The sequence below is a fragment of the Aegilops tauschii genome, chromosome 6 (genome assembly GCF_002575655.3).
Source record: "Aegilops tauschii subsp. strangulata cultivar AL8/78 chromosome 6, Aet v6.0, whole genome shotgun sequence".
NCBI classification, from domain to species: domain Eukaryota; kingdom Viridiplantae; phylum Streptophyta; class Magnoliopsida; order Poales; family Poaceae; genus Aegilops; species Aegilops tauschii.
In genome coordinates, this window is record NC_053040.3 from 423,796,691 (window position 1) to 423,814,033 (window position 17,343).

The window sequence follows — 17,343 nt, forward strand, 5'->3', positions numbered from 1 at the left end:
GGGGGGAAGTTTCCCCCCTGGCCGCCGCCCCCCCTTGTAGATGGGTTCCAGGGCCGGCGCCCCCCCCTCCAGGGGGCCTATATATAGGGGGGAGGGAGGGCTGATGTACCCTAGCCCTTGGCGCCTCCCTCTCCCCCTGCAACACCTCTCCCTCCCGCTTGCGCTTGGCGAAGCCCTGCCGGGATCCCGCTACTTCCACCACCACGCCGTCGTGCTGCTGGATCTCCATCAACCTCTCCTTCCCCCTTGCTGGATCAAGAAGGAGGAGACGTCGCTGCTCCGTACGTGTGTTGAACGCGGAGGTGTCGTCCGTTCGGCACTCGGTCATCGGTGATTTGGATCACGGCGAGTACGACTCCATCAACCCCGTTCACTTGAACGCTTCCGCTGCGATCTACAAGGGTATGTAGATGCACTCCTTTCCCCTCGTTGCTAGTATACTCCATAGATGGATCTTGGTGATGCGTAGGAAATTTTAAAATTCTGCTACGATCCCCAACAGTGGCATCATGAGCCAGGCCTATGCGTAGTTACTATGCACGAGTAGAACACAAAGCAGTTGTGGGCGTAGATGTTGTCAATTTTTCTTGCCACTACTAGTCTTATCTTGTTTCGGCGGTATTGTGGGATGAAGCGGCCCGGACCGACCTTACACGTACGCTTACGTGAGACAGGTTCCACCGACTGACATGCACTAGTTGCATAAGGTGGCTAGCGGGTGTCTGTCTCTCCCACTTTAATCGGAACGGATTCGATGAAAAGGGTCCTTATGAAGGGTAAATAGAAATTGGAATATCACGTTGTGGTCTTACGTAGGTAAGAAACGTTCTTGCTAGAAATGTCACGCCCAATATGCGACCCTATCCTAAAGGAACTCGAAGGTCCCACCAAGGATAGACCCGCATATTGAAACGCTTTTGCAAGGTGGATATCATTACATCAACATTACATAATATTTGGGGATACATACAAGGCATACAAATGCCGCAAGAATACATCAATACATCATACATAAGAACAACATCCGACTACGGATGAAACATAAACAGAAACTCAAACGACATCCACCCTGATAGCCCAGGCTGCCGACCTGGAACCCATCCCCTGATCGAAGAAGAAGCAGAAGAAGAACTCCAAACAAGTAAACATCGCTCTCGCGTCATGATCATCGCACAACCTGTACCTGCAACTGGTGGTGTAGTAATCTGTGAGCCACGAGGACTCAGCAATCCCATTACCATGGGTATCAAGACTAGCAAAGCTTAAAGGGAAAGGAATGGATAAAGTGGTGAGGTTGCAGCAGCGACTAAGCATGTATGGTGGCTAACTTATGCAAATAAGAGCGAGAAGAGAAGCAATGGAACGGTCGTGAAACTAGCAATGATCAAGAAGTGATCCTGAACTCCTACTTACGTCAAGCATAACCCAGAAACCGTGTTCACTTCCCAGACTCCACCGAGAAGAGACCATCACGGCTACACACGCGGTTGATGCATTTTAATTAAGGTCAAGTGTCAAGTTCTCTACAACCGGATATTAACAAATTCCCATCTGCCACATAACCGCGGGCACGGCTTCCGAAAGATAATACCCTGCAGGGGTGTCCCAACTTAGCCCATGATAAGCTCTCACGGTCAACGAAGGATATTCCTTCTCCCGGGAAGACCCGATCAGTCTCGGAATCCCGGTTACAAGACATTTCGACAATGGTAAAACAAAACCAGCAAAGCCGCCCGATGCGCCGACATCCTGATGGGAGCTGCACATATCTCGTTCTCAGGGCAACACCGGATGAGACATCCTACGAGTAAAACCAGACCTCGAGTTTCCACGAGGGGGCCCCGCAGTCTACTCAGTTCGGACCAACACTTAGAGAAGCACTGGCCCGGGGGGGTTAAAATAAGATGACCCTCGAGAGAGCGACTCCCTAGGGAAAAGAAATAGGCTGGACAAATGGTAAAACCAAGGTTGGGCCTTGCTGGAAGAGTTTTATTCAAAGCGAACTGTCAAGGGGGTCCCATAAATCACCCAACCGTGTAAGGAACGCAAAATCCGGGAACATAACACCGATATGACGGAAACTAGGGCGTCAAGAGTGGAACAAAACACCAGGCATAAGGCCGAGCCTTCCACCCTTTACCAAATATATAGATGCATTAATAATATAAGAGATATTGTGATATCCCAACATAAACATAATCCAACAAGGAGCAATCTTCATCTTCACCTGCAGCTAGCAACGCTATAAGAGGGGCTGAGCAAAGCGGTAACATAGCCAAACAACGGTTTGCTAGGAAGGGTGACAAAGGTTAGAGGTTCATGGCAATTTGGGAGGCTTGAAGGACAAGTGAATAGGTAGCGCAGCAAAGCGATAGAACGAAGCAACTAGCATAGCAATGATAGTAATGAGATCCAAGGTGACGGTCATCTTGCCTGAAATCCCGCTAGGAAGAAGAACGAGTCCATGAAGAAGATGAAGCCACGAAGACGAACGAATCCTCATGAACGCAACGACACGGGAACTATCGAGAAGAAGCACACAACAAGGTAAACACACCACACAAGAACAAGGCATAATGCTCAAACAAGAATGATGCATGACAAGGCAACATGAGGCTACACACGGAAAGAAATGATGCATATAAGAACAACACACCAAGGCAAGTTCAAATGAGGCCGGAAACACCACATAACAATTCCGGTAAGTCCTCATATGCAAATATCGAAATTGGTCCAGAACTGAATAAACCTTATATTCAAGTTGTTAAACAGCAAGTTAAAGAGCACCATGATGATCTACACGAAATTCTAGTCAAGTTACATATAAAGTTCATTAGATTCGGAGCTACGGCCTAGAAGATATGAGCAAGACAAGATAAACATGGCATTGATGCAAAATGCATACAAACATCAAGCAAACACCTCAAAACAAGGATGCAACATGATAATATGAAACTACATGCAGAACTAAGCAAGTTTCATAAAGAGCATGCTCAAAACGGAGCAACGGTGCAACACATACACTCCAAACAAGACATAGCAACAATCTGTCCAAAACAGCAACTAGGCATATGGCAAGCATCAAAACAATATGCTACAGCAACTCAACATGAAAACAAAAGGAATGGACATAATGTACAGGTAAAGCACCACAAAACATGAACACTGAGCTATCTCCAGAAATCACTAGAACATGCTCAAAAGGACATGGCAAGATTGCAAATAACAACAGGTTCACAGACTTGGCAGAATTACTGGACATGGCAGAAACAGCATCAGGTAGCAATGTTCAGAGCACGAAATCAACATGCTACAGGAACTTAACATAGCAAAACAAGGCATGGCATGAATCTACTCAAAGCATATAACAAATGTCCCTTACTGACCATAAGCCAAAAAGAACCAGAAGATATGATGGAAAGCATGTAAACATAGCAAGTTTCGTTATCAGGTTTCAGACTTAGCAGAAAACAGAGCATGGCAGAAATAATAATATGTAGGCATGTTGGTGAGCTTGATGCACTCACTATAGAGCAATGCATGACAAAACAAGTATACCTACAGTAAGATGGCATATTTATGAAGCTAACCATTGCAAGATCAATAGCATAGCATATATGGATCAACTACAACAAGCTTGGCAAAAATGAATATCATGTTAAGAATCTGCCAGAAATATTTTATAGCAAAAGTAGAGCAAGATTGAGTCATGCTATGGCACTCCAAAATTGCAAACAATTGCAGGAATGGATCAATTACAACTATATCTACAAAACATACTTACTGAACATCTCCAAAATATACATAGATCTCTCTGTAGCATCAAGTTTACATGGCAACAAAATTACAATAGACAAGGACTTGGAGAAATCACCAAGTCCCTGAAATCAGAAACATTACGGGACCTACTTTGCATGCTTGTGCTAGTCATCAAAGAGATCACAAAAATACATGGAATACACCCTTGGAAAGATGGCATGGCATAATTCAAAACACATGTAGAGCTCATGCTCAAAAGATGCACAGATTAAATAATACAAAAATGACAAATCTCCAAGTTCTGTTAAGAACCAGAGAATAACAGCAACTAGCCCTCTTCCAGCAGAGATTTGGGCATCAAGATGACCTCTAATGAACATGGTGCAATAGAACAAAATGTAGAGCATCACGAGACGAACAATTTGACATATTACACGCGCGAATCGGAGCTACATGCATGAAGTTACACACAGTTGAACATGCACACATAATAACAAAATCTGGGGACTTAGGAATATTTTCGGGGTCAACCTGCGGGCACTGTAGAACTGGATCGGGGCCGAGCGGCGCGTCTCGTCGGAGAGAGGCCGGAGGAGAGGGAGGCGGCCGGGGATGGCGCAGCGCCGGCGAGAGGGAAGCTCCCTCCGGCCGGATCTCGCCGGATCCGGACCGGAGCGGCGCGGGGCGGCGCGGTACGGCGGTTGGAGGAGGCAAGGCGGCGGGCGCGGGCGGCGCTCCGGCGAGGGGAGGTGCCGGCGGCGGAGGTCGGAGGGACGGAGCTCGGGCGGCGCTCGGCGGAACGGGCGGCGGAGGCGAGGCGGCGCGAGCCCGCGGCGACCGGCGGCGGGGTCGAGGCGGACGGGCGGCGGGGCTCGGGCGGGGCACGGCCCGGGGCGGGCCGGCCTCGGGCCCCGGCGGGCCTGGCGGCGGGGCACGGCGGCTGGAGCGACGTGGCACGCCGGGATTGGGCGAGAAGGCGGCTGAGGACGCGTCCGGCGCGGAGGCGGACATGTCCGGCGGCGGGGAGGAGTTTGGCTAGGGTTAGGGTGGAATTCATCCGCGAATTTCGGGGGAGGGGGTGATTAAATAGGTAGAGGGAGCTAGAAGAGTCCAAACGAGGTGCGGTTTTCGCCCACGCGATCGTGATCGAACGACCGAGAGCATGGCGGAGACTAGGGGTTTTGGGACTGTTTGAAGGGGGGGTTTTGCTGCAACACACAAACGGACTTTGCGGATACCCGGTTAACCGTTGGAGTACCAAACGACCTCCAAATGGAACGAAACTTGACCGGTGGTCTCCCGGTGGTATACCAAGGCCACTTGACAAGACTCGGTCCATTCCGAGAAAGTTTGACACCCGCACACGAAAGACAACAAGAGGGGTGCACCGGAGGAGATAGGAGCACCGGATTGCAAAACGGACAACGGGGAAAAAGCTCGGATGCAAGAGACGAACACGTATGCAAATGCAAAGCACATGATGACATGATATGAAATGCAGATGATGACATGGCAAAATGCAACACGCAGGCAAATGACATGGCAACGACAGCGAATAACTAGCAGACACCTGGCGCATCGGATCCGGGGCGTTACAAGAAACCTATAGAAGCCACGTAAAAACTTGCAACAACAATTAGAGGACGTGTAACTTGTTTTTGCAGCATGTGCCTTGTGATGTGATATGGCCAGAAGATGTGATGAATGATATATGTGATGTATGAGATTGATCATATTCTTGTAATAGGAATCACGACTTGCATGTCGATGAGTATGACAACCGGCAGGAGCCATCAGAGTTGTCTTTATTTTTTGTATGACCTGCGTGTCATTGAATAACACCATGTAAATTACTTTACTTTATTGCTAAACGCGTTAGCCATAGAAGTAGAAGTAATCGTTGGCGTGACAACTTCATGAAGACACAATGATGGAGATCATGGTGTCATGCCGGTGACGAAGATGATCATGGTGCCCCGAAGATGGAGATCAAAGGAGCAAAATGATATTGGCCATATCATGTCACTATTTAATTGCATGTGATGTTTATCATGTTTTGCATCTTATTTGCTTAGAACGACGGTAGTAAGTAAGATGATCCCTTATAATAATTTCAAGAAAGTGTTCCCCCTAACTGTGCACCGTTGCGAAGGTCCGTTGTTTCGAAGCACCACGTGATGATCGGGTGTGATAGATTCTAACGTTCGCATACAACGGGTGTTGACGAGCCTAGCATGTACAGACATGGCCTCGGAACACACGCAATACACTTAGGTTGACTTGACGATCCTAGCATGTACAGACATGGCCTCGGAACACGGAAGACCGAAAGGTCGAGCATGAGTCATATAGAAGATACGATCAACATGGAGATGTTCACCGATCTTGACTAGTCTGTCTCACGTGATGATCGGACACGGCCTAGTTAACTCGGATCATGTTTCACTTAGATGACTAGAGGGATGTCTATCTGAGTGGGAGTTCATTGAATAATTTGATTATATGAACTTAATTATCATGAACTTAGTCTAAAATCTTTACAATATGTCTTGTAGATCAAATGGCCCATGTTGTCCTCAACTTCAACGCGTTCCTAGAGAAAACCAAGCTGAAAGATGATGGCAGCAACTATACGGACTGGGTCCGGAACCTGAGGATCATCCTCATAGCTGCCAAGAAAGATTATGTCCTAGAAGCACCGCTAGGTGAAGCACCCATCCCAGAGAACCAAGACGTTATGAACGCTTGGCAATCACGTGCTGATGATTACTCCCTCGTTCAGTGCGGCATGCTTTACAGCTTAGAACCGGGGCTCCAAAAGCGTTTTGAGAAGCATGGAGCATATGAGATGTTCGAAGAGCTGAAAATGGTTTTCCAAGCTCATGCCCGGGTCGAGAGATATGAAGTCTCCGACAAGTTCTTCAGCTGTAAAATGGAGGAAAATAGTTCTGTTAGTGAGCACATACTCAGAATGTCTGGGTTACACAACCGCTTGTCTCAGCTGGGAGTTAATCTCCCGGATGACGCGGTCATTGACAGAATCCTTCAGTCGCTTCCACCGAGCTACAAGAGCTTTGTGATGAACTTCAATATGCAGGGGATGGAAAAGACCAATCCTGAGGTATATTCAATGCTGAAATCAGCGGGGGTGGAGATCAGAAAGGAACATCAAGTGTTGATGGTGAATAAAACCACTAAGTTCAAGAAAGGCAAGGGTAAGAAGAACTTCAAGAAGGACGGCAAGGGAGTTGCCGCGCCCGGTAAGCCAGTTGCCGGGAAGAAGCCAAGGAATGGACCCAAGCCTGAGACTGAGTGCTTTTATTGCAAGGGAAGTGGTCACTGGAAGCGGAACTGCCCCAAATACTTAGCGGACAAGAAGGCCGGCAACACCAAAGGTATATGTGATATACATGTAATTGATGTGTACCTTACCAGTACTCGTAGTAGCTCCTGGGTATTTGATACCGGTGCGGTTGCTCATATTTGTAACTCAAAACAGGAACTGCGGAATAAGCGGAGACTGGCGAAGGACGAGGTGACGATGCGCGTCGGGAATGGTTCCAAGGTCGATGTGATCGTCGTCGGCACGCTACCTCTTCATCTACCTACGGGATTAGTTTTAAACCTCAATAATTGTTATTTAGTGCCAGCTTTGAGCATGAACATTGTATCTGGATCTCGTTTAATTCGAGATGGCTACTCATTTAAATTCGAGAATAATGGTTGTTCTATTTATATGAGAGATATGTTTTATGGTCATGCCCCGCTGGTCAATGGTTTATTCTTGATGAATCTCGAACGTGATGTTACACATATTCATAATGTGAATACCAAAAGATGTAAAGTTGATAACGATAGTCCCACATACTTGTGGCACTGCCGCCTTGGTCACATTGGTGTCAAGCGCATGAAGAAGCTCCATGCAGATGGACTTTTGGAGTCTCTTGATTACGAATCATTTGACACGTGCGAACCATGCCTCATGGGTAAGATGACCAAGACTCCGTTCTCCGGAACAATGGAGCGAGCAACTAACTTATTGGAAATCATACATACCGATGTGTGCGGTCCAATGAGTGTTGAGGCTCGCGGAGGATATCGTTATGTTCTCACTCTCACTGATGACTTAAGTAGATATGGGTATGTCTACCTAATGAAACACAAGTCTGAAACCTTTGAAAAGTTCAAGGAATTTCAGAGTGAGGTTGAGAATCAACGTGACAGGAAAATAAAGTTCTTACGATCAGATCGTGGTGGAGAATATTTAAGTCACGAATTTGGTACGCACTTAAGGAAATGTGGAATCGTTTCACAACTCATGCCGCCTGGAACACCTCAGCGAAACGGTGTGTCTGAACGTCGTAATCGCACTCTATTGGATATGGTGCGATCTATGATGTCTCTTACCGATCTACCGCTCTCATTTTGGGGCTATGCTTTAGAGACTGCCGCATTCACTTTAAATAGGGCTCCGTCGAAATCCGTTGAGACGACACCGTATGAATTATGGTTTGGGAAGAAACCTAAGCTGTCGTTTCTAAAAGTTTGGGGATGCGATGCTTATGTCAAGAAACTTCAACCTGAAAAGCTCGAACCCAAGTCGGAAAAATGCGTCTTCATAGGATACCCTAAGGAAACTATTGGGTATACCTTCTACCTTAGATCCGAAGGCAAGATCTTTTTTGCCAAGAATGGGTCCTTTCTGGAGAAAGAGTTTCTCTCAAAAGAATTAAGTGGGAGGAAAGTGGAACTTGATGAGGTGATAGTCACCCCTTCCGAACCGGAAAGTAGCGCAGCGCGGGAAGATGTTCCTGCGGTGCCTACATCGACTGGGGAGGAAGTTAATGATGATGATCATGAAGCTTCGGATCAAGTTACTGCTGAACTTCGTAGGTCCACAAGGACACGTTCCGCACCAGAGTGGTACGGCAACCCTGTCCTGGATATCATGTTGTTAGATAACGGTGAACCTTCGAACTATGAAGAAGCGATGGCGGGCCCAGATTCCGACAAATGGCTAGAAGCCATGAAATTCGAGATAGGATCCATGTATGAAAACGAAGTATGGACTTTGACTGACTTGCCCGATGATCGGCGAGCCATAGAAAATAAATGGATCTTTAAGAAGAAGATAGACGCGGATGGTAATGTGACCATCTATAAGGCTCGACTTGTCGCTAAGGGTTATCGACAAGTTCAAGGGGTTGACTACGATGAGACTTTCTCACCCGTAGCGAAGCTGAAGTCCGTCCGAATCATGTTAGCAATTGCCGCATACTATGATTATGAGATATGGCAGATGGACGTCAAAACGGCATTCCTTAACGGCTTTCTTAAGGAAGAATTGTATATGATGCAGCCGGAAGGTTTTGTCGATCCTAAGAATGCTAACAAGGTATGCAAGCTCCAGCGCTCCATCTATGGACTGGTGCAAGCATCTCGGAGTTGGAACATTCGTTTTGATGAGATGATCAAAGCGTTTGGGTTTACACAGACTTATGGAGAAGCCTATGTTTACAAGAAAGTGAGTGGGAGCTCTATAGCATTTCTCTTATTATATGTGGATGACATACTATTGATGGGAAATGATATAGAATTCTTGGAAAGTATAAAGGCCTATTTGAATAAGTGTTTTTCAATGAAGGACCTTGGAGAAGCTGCTTATATATTGGGCATCAAGATCTATAGAGATAGATCAAGACGCCTCATTGGTCTTTCACAGAGTACGTACCTTGACAAGATATTGAAGAAGTTCAATATGGATCAGTCCAAGAAGGGGTTCTTGCCTATATTGCAAGGTGTGCAATTGAGCACGGCTCAATGCCCGACCACGGCAGAAGATAGAGAAAAGATGAGTGTCATCCCCTATGCCTCGGCCATAGGGTCTATTATGTATGCCATGCTGTGTACCAGACCTGATGTAAACCTTGCCGTAAGTTTGGTAGGAAGGTACCAAAGTAATCCCGGCATGGAACACTGGACAACGGTCAAGAATATCCTGAAGTACCTGAAGAGGACTAAGGATATGTTTCTCGTTTATGGAGGTGACGAAGAGCTCGTCGTAAAGGGTTACGTCGACGCTAGCTTCGACACAGATCTGGATGACTCGAAGTCACAAACCAGATACGTGTATATTTTGAATGGAGGAGCAGTAAGCTGGTGCAGTTGCAAGCAAAGCGTCGTGGCGGGATTTACATGTGAAACGGAGTACATGGCAGCCTCAGAGGCAGCGCAAGAAGCAATCTGGATGAAGGAGTTCATTATCGACCTAGGGGTGATTCCCAATGCGTCGGGCCCGATGACTCTCTTCTGTGACAACACTGGAGCTATTGCCCTTGCCAAGGAGCCCAGGTTTCATAGGAAGACCAGGCATATCAAGCGTCGCTTCAACTCCATTCGTGAAAGTGTTCAAAATGGAGGCATAGATATTTGTAAAGTACATACGGACCTGAATGTAGCAGATCCGTTGACTAAACCTCTCCCTAGAGCAAAACATGATCAACACTAGAACGCTATGTGTGTTCGATTCATCACAATGTAACTAGATTATTGACTCTAGTGCAAGTGGGAGACTGTTGGAAATATGCCCTAGAGGCAATAATAAATGGTTATTATTATATTTCTTTGTTCATGATAATTGTCTATTGTTCATGCTATAATTGTGTTATCCGGAAATCGTAATACATGTGTGAATACATAGACCACAATGTGTCCCTAGTAAGCCTCTAGTTGACTAGCTCGTTGATCAACAGATAGTCATGGTTTCCTGACTATGGACATTGGATGTCATTGATAACGGGATCACATCATTAGGAGAATGATGTGATGGACAAGACCCAATCCTAAGCATAGCATAAAAGATCGTGTAGTTCGTTTGCTAGAGCTTTTCCAATGTCAAGTATCTTTTCCTTAGACCATGAGATCGTGCAACTCCCGGATACCGTAGGAGTGCTTTGGGTGTGCCAAACGTCACAACGTAACTGGGTGACTATAAAGGTACACTACGGGTATCTCTGAAAGTGTCTGTTGAGTTGGCACCGATCGAGACTGGGATTTGTCACTCCGTATGACGGAGAGGTATCTCTGGGCCCACTCGGTAATGCATCATCATAATGAGCTCAATGTGACTAAGGAGTTAGCCACGGGATCATGCATTACGGTACGAGTAAAGTGACTTGCCGGTAACGAGATTGAACAAGGTATTGGGATACTGACGATCGAATCTCGGGCAAGTAACGTACCGATTGACAAAGGGAATTATATACGGGATTGATTGAATCCTCAACATCGTGGTTCATCCGATGAGATCATCGTGGAACATGTGGGAGCCAACATGGGTATCCAGATCCCGCTGTTGGTTATTGACCGGAGAGGCGTCTCGGTCATGTCTGCATGTCTCCCGAACCCGTAGGGTCTACACACTTAAGGTTCGGTGACGCTAGGGTTGTAGAGATATTAGTATGCGGAAACCCAAAAGTTGTTCGGAGTCCCGGATGAGATCCCGGACGTCACGAGGAGTTCCGGAATGGTCCGGAGGTGAAGAATTATATATAGGAAGTCCAGTTTCGGCCACCGGGAAAGTTTCGGGGGTTATCGGTATTGTACCGGGACCACTGGAAGGGTCCCGGGGGTCCACCGGGTGGGGCCACCTATCCCGGAGGGCCCCATGGGCTGAAGTGGGAAGGGAACCAGCCCTTAGTGGGCTGGGGCGCCCCACATGGGCCTCCCCCTGCGCCTAGGGTTGGAAACCCTGGGGGTGGGGGGCGCCCCACTTGACTTGGGGGGAAGTTTCCCCCCTGGCCACCGCCCCCCCCCCCTTGTAGATGGGTTCCAGGGCCGGCGCCCCCCTCCAGAGGGCCTATATATAGGGGGGGAGGGCTGCTGTACCCTAGCCCTTGGCGCCTCCCTCTCCCCCTGCAACACCTCTCCCTCCCGCTTGCGCTTGGCGAAGCCCTGCCGGGATCCCGCTACTTCCACCACCACGCCGTCGTGCTGCTGGATCTCCATCAACCTCCCCTTCCCCCTTGCTGGATCAAGAAGGAGGAGACGTTGCTGCTCCGTACGTGTGTTGAACGCGGAGGTGCCGTCCGTTCGGCACTCGGTCATCGGTGATTTGGATCACGGCGAGTACGACTCCATCAACCCCGTTCACTTGAACGCTTCCGCTCGCGATCTACAAGGGTATGTAGATGCACTCCTTTCCCCTCGTTGCTAGTATACTCCATAGATGGATCTTGGTGATGCGTAGGAAATTTTAAAATTCTGCTACGATCCCCAACACCTTCATCATCAGCAAGGTGTTGGGCAACGACTCCTACTACCTCATCGACGCTCAGAAGCCTCGAGCACGCAAAAGAGATGACTCCGGCAAGGAGACGGAGCGACCATGGAATGCGAATCTCCTTCGAAGGTTTTACAGTTAAAAGCAGTATGTACCACGCCAACTTTTGTATTAAGTACGAAGACTCCGGGTCCACCGAGAAGAGCTCGGGGACTGCCCTCTTTTATCTATATGATAAGTATTACGCCTGTCATTTGTGTTATCCCATTAGACCGTCTGGCACCGGGTTCGACCAGTCGACCCGGGGACTTGCGCTTTGTACTATGAAATGCTTCCTGCAGCCGGACAAGTAATGTGTTGGCACCTTAGCTTTCTCCTGCCAGAGGCCGCAGCTCGCAGAGCGACTGTTCGGTCGGCAGGAGCTAAGGCGAAAAGGGTGCCTGCATGAAAAATGGCTAAGGACCTAAAGCATACACATAGTCCAAGCCGGCTTCTCACCTCACCGACCGGCTGCCGAGCAGCCGGCCGGCCGGCTTCTACTTAACTTGCCAGAAAACTCTAGCTGGCTAAGTACTTGCCTTCCCGAAAGTGGCTAAGTACTTGACCCAGCCACAGTCCGCAGAGCGGCTGTTCGGCTGGCAAGACGGCAACCAAGGGAAGGCGGCAAAGGAAAAAAGCCAAAAGAGTAGAAAGCAAGGAAAGATAGAACTCGGATAAGATATTTACGCATCAAAAGGCCCTTGGCCGATATTCAACGGGAGTTTGAAATACACCCCGCGGGTGGAATTGTGCGAAATTAACAAAGTTGTTGAGACCGATAAGTAGGAAGAAGCAAAGGTAAATGGCAGCCTAGGAAGCAGCAGACGGAGTCGGCGGAATGGTGGAGTCGGTGGTGCCGGCTGGTTGGGAGGCCGGCTGGTCGGTCTCCGCTTGGTCGCCCTCAGCAGCAGCCGGCTCGCTCGGGCGCGGCTCGTTGCTGGAGGCGCGGTCGAATTGAGGCTGGTCGTCCGCTCCGACCTCTGGCGCCTCCTCTTCACCTTCCTCATCCTCTTCGTCTTCTCCCTCGTCGTTGGAGTCGATCACCTCGTCCGAGTCCTCGCCATCCTCCGGGTCCAGCCCAAACCACTCCGGTGGCGCCTCGGCACCGTTCTCGGCCAGCTCCGGGACGAAGATGCTGGTGTTGGTGTACTCGGCGATTGCCGCCGCTCGCTTGACAAGGTCATCCTCCACCGCCACCAGCTCCTCCTGGGCTTCCAGTCGAAACATGGTCAACTGGGCTAGACCTAGCCCAGGGTACCACGCCTTGACGAACTCCAAGGCCCGGCGCTCCGGCCCGGGCCGAGGAGCCCTTCCACGCCTCAAGACGGCCGGCCGCCACCTCCAGCCAGTCGGCAGTCCGGCTGGGTGTGCGTGGAGCCGGCATGTCTGGCCACAGGGCGGCGATCGCCTGGGCGGCGACACGCTGAAGGCGGCGCAACATCCGATGAGCCGGCCGAAGACGAGCCTAGATGCTGAGAAGTTGCTCGCCAAAAGTGCGGGGGGGCGTCAGCAGCGATCTGCTCGCCTTCCGCCCTCCGTCCTTCGCGGTCGGCCTCGATAGCCTGGTTGGCAGCGCCAGAGTGACCCGGGAAGAAGTCTGCTCGGACAAAAAAGCTAAGAGTCAGATCAGAAACAAGAAGTCGGCTTGATCAGAGGCCGGCAGTTTGAAGAAAGAGTAAAGAAGGCAGCCTACCGTCGACCATGTCTTCAACCTCGGCGAGGCTGGCAGTCAGCATCGCCTCCTTGTCGGTCCAGGCGGAGCGTTCGGCCGCGAACTCAGCAAGGAGGCCGGTCTCTTTGTCTTCCGCATCCTTCTGGGCCTTCTTGAGAAGCTCCGCCTGCTCCGCCAGCTGCGTGACCAGCCGGTCACGCTCCTCGGCCAGCTTGTTGCAGTCCGCCTCCTTGGCGCACAACGCGGTGTTGGCTTCTCCCAGCCGCTGTTGCAGGGTGGCGTTGGCTTCTGCAAAAGAAGAAGAAGAAAGGATGTTAGCAATCAGCGAAGAAAGATGAAGCTGCCAGGAAGATCTGGCCCGACTGCTCATCAGTCGGCCCGAATCTCGGGGGCTACAGCCCGCGGGTGCGCCAGCGCGCCCCCGCAGAGAAAGAAGAAGACTTACTCCGGCTCTCCGACAAGTCAACGATACATTGATCCAACTCCTGGACTTTGGAGTTGAAGGCGGTCGCACAGAGGTTATGATAGTCCTGCAGCAAAGACATTAGTACTCGGAGCTTGCTAATTAAAGTTCCGAGCCGCCTGCTCAGCAGCCGGCCCGAAACTCGGGGACTACACCCAGTGGGTGCGCTGGCGCGCCCCCATGAAGCAATACAAGAATTAAAAACGAAGAAGCAAGAAGCGTACCCGGATGGCCTCTCGCGATTCCAGGAACGCCTTGTTGCAGTGCTTGAGAGCGTCGGCCTAGGCGCGGAGTTTGGCTTGAACGTCCAGGATCGCCTTGTTCAGAGGGCCCGTCCCGCCTCCCCGCACCCACCCAGTGGGCGTGGCGCTGGTCGCCTCGGTGTCCGGGATCGAGGAGCTTGCGGCGCCGGTCTCCAGCGGGCGTGGCGCCGAGGCCGCCTTCGCGAGCCGGCGGCGTAAGGGTGTGCGGACCCCGGGAGTCGGGCCCGTCACCATCTCGTTTCCGGCTGGTGGCGCCGGCGGGTCGGCCGGCTGCTTGTCTCGTGCCTCCTCGGAAGGTGGTGGCGGGGGCACGATTACGTCCGGCATGGCGACGTCGCCGCTGTCCCTCTCCATGATAGGGTGGTCGCCGCTGGCTTCCCCAGTCTGCGCCACGAACTCCGGTGGTGGCGGCGCAGAGTTCAGGGGGTGACAAACATCGCCGACTGACGGCGTGCGGCTACCTCGGCCTGCTTCTTCGCCGCGGTGGCAGCCTCGGCCTCCGCCAGCCTCTTCAAAGCGGCGGCCTCCGCCCTGTCTGCCTCCGCCTTCTCCAGGTGGGCGGCTTCCTGCTCCTCGCACGACTCCCGCGCGTTCCGCTCCGTCGCCTCCCGTAGGTCGGCGGCCGGATCGATCCGCCGGGTGATGGTGGAAGTCTCCGACGACCCCACGATGGAGGCGGCGGCCGACTTCTCAAGAGAGAGCGGGGCCCTAGATCAAGCGAAGCGAAGCGAAGCGAAGTGAAGAAACTCAGACAAGATCAACAAGGAAGGAGAAAGTATGAGAGGAAGACAGTACTTACTCGGAAACCAGCTGCGGCTCCTTCACCGCCTTGCGGAAGCGGATGGCTTTCGCGGCCGCTTCATCCCGCTTGGTCGCCGCGGCCGAGCCCTTGGGCTTCTTCAGCCGGATGCGAAACAGGCTCGGCGCGGCCCTGCGCTTTTTCGCGCCACCTCGGGCTGCCGGCGCGTCAAACGAGCTCGCGTCCAGCTGGTCGGACCCCGACTGGCGGCGCGGGACGACTTCCCCCGCGTCGTCGTCTAGCTAGTCCTCGAGGCCGGCTCCGAGCCCTGAGCCGCCTGCTGCGCCGCCCCCTCCCTCGGCATCGTCCTCCAAGGCCGCCGCCCCCAAGTCGGGGTCATCCACATCACTCTCCGCCCAGTCGGGGAGAAATTGACGCTCCGGCCCCGCGGCGCCGGCTGCCGGCTGGAGGAGGGAGCTCTGCTCGAAGAGCCGGTTGGTCAGGTTGGACAAACGGAACTCGGCAAAAAGAAGAGAGAGAGAAGGAAAGGTAATTTACCATAGGCGGGGGGTTGGCGCGAGAATACGGCTCCTTGCTGAATCGCCACTCTTCCGTGAGCTTGCAGTTCGCAAGGTAGTTCACCATATCAGCTACCGCTGCGTGAGGCATCTCCTTGGTGCACAGCCGGCTTGGGTCCCGATGCCCGCTCATTTGACAAATCATGTGAGGGCGGGCCTGAAGCAGGAGCACCCGGCACGCCACGAAGGCGGACAGCAAGTCGGGCCCGGTCAGGCCCTCCGACTGTACCAACACCCGGAGCCGCGCGATGGCGGCGGCTCCAGAAGGCGACAGTGTCTTGGCCCGGTACGACCAGTTGGGCCACCTCCCGGCTGGCGGGCCGGCAGCGTAAGCCGGCAGGTTGACCCAGTCACCCTCCGCGAAGATGCTCTTCACGTAGAAGTACGACTGCTGCCACATCTTCACGACTGGATCAGCGTGATGGGAGGAAATGGATTGTCGCCTCCCGGCCTCCGCACCGCGATGAAGGCGCCGCACTGAGCCGGCACGCCCGCAACGACGGTGCCGAGCTTGGTGTAGAAAAACTCCCCCCAAAGCTCGATAGTGGGAAGGACACCGAGGAAGCCTTCGCACAGAGTGACGAAGGCAGACAGCAGCACCACCGTGTTCGGGGTGAGGTGGTGCGGCTGGAGATTGTAGAATTCAAGGAAGGCCCGAAAGAAGCCACTCGCCGGCAGGCCAAGGCTACGCAGGCAGTGTGAGCGGAAGACGACCCACTCGCCCTCCTCCGGCGCCGGCGAGATCTCCCCCTCCGGCGCGAGGCGAACCCTCACGTAGTCCTTGCTGGGCAGCCGCCGCGTCTGGCGGAGGAAGTCGATGTGGTCTTCGTGGACCGTGAAGCCGTCCCAGGCTCCGGAGCGCGCCATGGGGGCGAGAGGTTGACGGACGGACTAGACGGAGACGAACTGCGGCAACGCTTCGGCGGGGCTCGGGGCGCTGCGGCGAGAGGAAGAAGAAGAAGGGAGGGTGGGGTGGAGGGGCGCGCGTGCTTCGCCGCTCCCTCTCCTCTCCCTACTTATAGCCTACGGGCTACGAAGCCGAGGGGGTGCGCGTGGGATCGTGGGATTAACTGTGCCCACGACCCTACGCTCCCGCCTTTACCGCACGGGTTACTGTGCGCAGTAATTCCGCGGGGAAACCCAACCGCCTGCCTCGGCCGCAGCGGATCCGCTCGCAGGCCGAGGCCCGGTGGTGGTGGGCCCGGCCTGCGGTCGCGTCCCGTCACGCGCGTGGGCTGGCAGGCCGACCCGGCTGGCTGGCGCCATGTGGCACGCCCACGACGGGCGGCGGGCCGAGAAGCTTAGCAAGCACGCCACCTGGTTCCCGCCGATGCATTCGAAATTCCAGAAGGATCTGGCTAGACGTACCCGACTCCTGCCGACCGGCTCCCCAGAAGTCGGATGGAGCTTCCTTCGGAGCACCCGAAGGACGAAACTGTTGAGGCTCCCGGCTCCTCAACCATGGCCCTTCACCAGCTTCGGGGACTACTGTCAGAGTAATAGGCCACGGGTAGCCTAACCCGAGCCCCCAAACCTTTCAAGACATCGG